Source organism: Lutjanus erythropterus, chromosome 11 (assembly GCF_056507025.1).
Source record: "Lutjanus erythropterus isolate fLutEry1 chromosome 11, fLutEry1.hap2, whole genome shotgun sequence".
Classification (NCBI taxonomy): domain Eukaryota; kingdom Metazoa; phylum Chordata; class Actinopteri; order Lutjaniformes; family Lutjanidae; genus Lutjanus; species Lutjanus erythropterus.
The window spans coordinates 39,756,935-39,760,320 of NC_139327.1; positions in this window are offsets into that span (position 1 = coordinate 39,756,935).

A 3,386-nucleotide genomic window follows, 5' to 3' on the forward strand; every position below is an offset into this window, starting at 1 on the left:
TCAGTGTGTACAGTTTTATTGGTTGCAAAAAGAGAACTTTTGTATGTAGAAACACAAAAGTTTCCTTGTTTAAATCTCCCCTCCAGACATGTTTTGAGACCAAAAATACTCTACTTAAAAAATAATTTTTCAGATGTTTCTTTACACAAAAAAACCTAAACTACATGGTTAATACTTTCTTAAAATTGTAGTGACCAGTTTTTCCTACATACTAGTCTAAGATGCATATGTAACAATTATTAGCTACCAGTGTAGCTGTGATTTAATAACATTTTGCTCACATGTACACACCTCAACCTGAGATTTAAAGGAAGCACAGATGAACTTTCTCTCTTTATCAGATGAGTGTGATAAGAAATGTCTAGTGTCCAACATCATCAGAATATTTTCACTGCTTTACTTTGCTATCGGACAACTTTCTTCAATGGATAACCTCCATTGTACAAACCAAGTATCACTTTCTCCAAGCCAACCAAACTCCATAGAAAAAATCTGTAATTTTATGTCACAGGACATGGGAGTTTCTGGTGTACTGCTGCTTTAATCTTTTAGTTAGTTTGTATTATTCTGTGACTTTGGTGTTTTAAAGGGTCAATTCTGAGTCACAAAATAACCAATAGACTAACATCAATCAAGACAGCGGTAGATCATCAACTTCTGTGTTTTGTGAGGTAAAATTACTGATTTTGTCTGGACTTTGGCTAGTTTGGAGAAAGCACTATTTAGCTTACATAGCAGTTGTTTCCCATCGGAAAAGTCTCTCTGACTGCATGATTAAGTGGTATAAATCTTCTAAATGTAGCTTACACATAAACTTTTTAGGTGAACTTTTTTTTAAGTGGCTAAAATACCTTTTGTTGATGACCTTGTCAACAGCAGAACAAACAGAAGAGCTCAATCTCACTTAGTTGACCTTTCTCAAGTCCCACCCCTATTTTTCTGTGCTCCAATAACAATTGAACAAACTTGGTACCTTGGTCAACTTTCTCTTTTTCCTGGAACAGCATCATGTTTGCGTAACGCTAGCTAAGTAGCTAGCTAATGATTAATGTAAATTTGCTTGCTAGTTGCAGTTAGCCTTTTACTAATGTATATATGTATATCCAGGTACTGTCTTTTACCCATCTTTAATTTTTTTTTCCAGTTTAGATTAGCCGAGCACTTTAAACATTTAAGGAGAAAGTTGACCTAGTTACCAAGCTTGCTCAATTGTTATTGGAGCGCCAAGCGAAAAGGGGCGGGACTTATGAGTTCAACTTGAGCGCGGGGTCAACGGGCCCTCCCGGCTACCTTAGCCAGTCAAAATGGCGGCAAAGACAATAAACGTACGTTGAAGCTGCAGCGCAAAATTTGGAGGCGCGCTCAGCGTACTGGGACAGAGAAGCTGAGTGGACTGGTCATACTGGGACAGAGAAGCTGAGTGGACTGGTCATACTGGGACAAAGAACTGAGTGGACTGGTTTTAATATTAATGAACCCCGTCTAGCCAAGAAGCAGATTGTTGAGGACTTCGTGGTGCTTAAGATTCACAAAGACGTTCAGACAGGTGAGTAAACCCACGGCGTTGCTTACGTCACAACGTAGCATTAGCATTGTATGTGAGCAGTGGTGTGTTAAAACTTTCCACCTTTGTGTTTTATTTTAATATGTGTGTTTGTGGCTACAGTCGCTGTTTTACACTGTTTTATTCCTCCGTTAAAGTCTTTATGTAGCCATGTTGCTTGTGAAGCCTTTTGCCGGTTATTTGTGTTCAGGTGTCTGAGGTTTGTCTCTCTGACACGCTTGTGTCTGAGTGTTATGATGTCAACAACTGAGGTCACGACTTTGGTTCATGGTGTGGACGAGACTCTCTGGTTAACTGCAGTGAGGCTGTACAGAGGAAGGCTGTTGTGTATTTGTAACTGATAATCAGATTGGATTTATTGTCAGTTTTGGTGGCGGATTGACATGTTACATTAACTCACACACACATACACATAAGACCAGTCATTCTCAAACACCGGGTCGGGACCCACAGGTGGGTCACAGAAGATTTTATGTGGGTCACCAAATAAATAAAGGACAATGGAGGAAATTCTGCAAATTTAAAATTTATATCTGCAGTAAACCTTTTCTAAAGCATTTAAACTAATTTAAAGCATTTAAACTGCGCACACGTCTGGTCGTCTGTCTGAAGTAGGGTTGCAAATCTTATGCTTTTTCTCTAACCGCTGGTTGAAAGCATTAAAAACACTTAATCACGTGGCCTTGTAGCTCAGTTAATAGGACATTTGCTCCATGTACCAAGGCTGTGAGCCCTCTGCAGCAGCCGGGGGTTTGATTCCCACTTACTGCTCTTTGCTGCATGTCATTCTCCCCGACTCTCTCTCCCTCCTTCCTGTCAAACCCTCAGCTGTCCTTCCAATTACAGGCATAAAAGCCCAAAAACTATATATTAAAAAACAGCTTCATCATCAGTAATTAGTGGTTAGACACATTCAAGATGACACATTCATTTTAAGTTTTATTCTAATAATTCTAGCGGCACATTTGTTATGTGATGCATTCATTCATGGAGCACAAATAATTGAAATGAACAGAATAACAAAATGTGGCTCTCACTTGAAATGGCTCGTCTTTTCTACAAAGTCAAATATGGTTCACTGACTGCCATTTTTAGACTGACGAGGCCGACGAGATCAAACTGTGAGAAAACAGAAAAAGTTTCAGAAGGGAGCTCTGCAGAAGTCCTCCACAAAACATGCATTATCGGTTCATTCATTTTTAATTGGTTACATTCTTTAATGTGATTAATCAATTAATGATTTGTTTGTTTTTCTTAACAAATAAGCCTGACGTTCAGTCAGCATGAGGGTGAGTAGATAATTCATTTAGTCTGAATTCAGAGACAGAGACAGATAATGACGTCTGTTTTTTCAGTAGGCCGCCTCACATTCAGGTTTGTTTTGATTTCAGATATCAACAAAAAAAACTCTTGCTCAGCAATCCATCTGTGTCCAAACGGAAATGTATGAAGCATCAAAACCAGAATGTTAATGAAATAATCTGGCTTCAGTTCATGATTCAAGACAATCCAACTAATCGTACGTCCTGGTTTCAAGCAGGAAGTTATTGTGAGGAAAGATTCTGCTGAAATTCCAACAACACAAAGACACTGAAACTTTCGATGCTTCCCTTCATGGAGACGCTTGTGTCTGAGTGTTATGGTGTCAGCAACTGAGGTCACGACTTTGGTTCATGGTGTGGACGGGACAAATAGTTGTGTTTGACGTCAAACCAGAAGATTGTTAAGTTTGCAGATGGCGTTCCAGAAAGCCCAGAGTGGTCTGGACGTTTTTATGCAACAATAAAGCTTCATGTGAATTTATGTTCACAGCTCAGAGCGT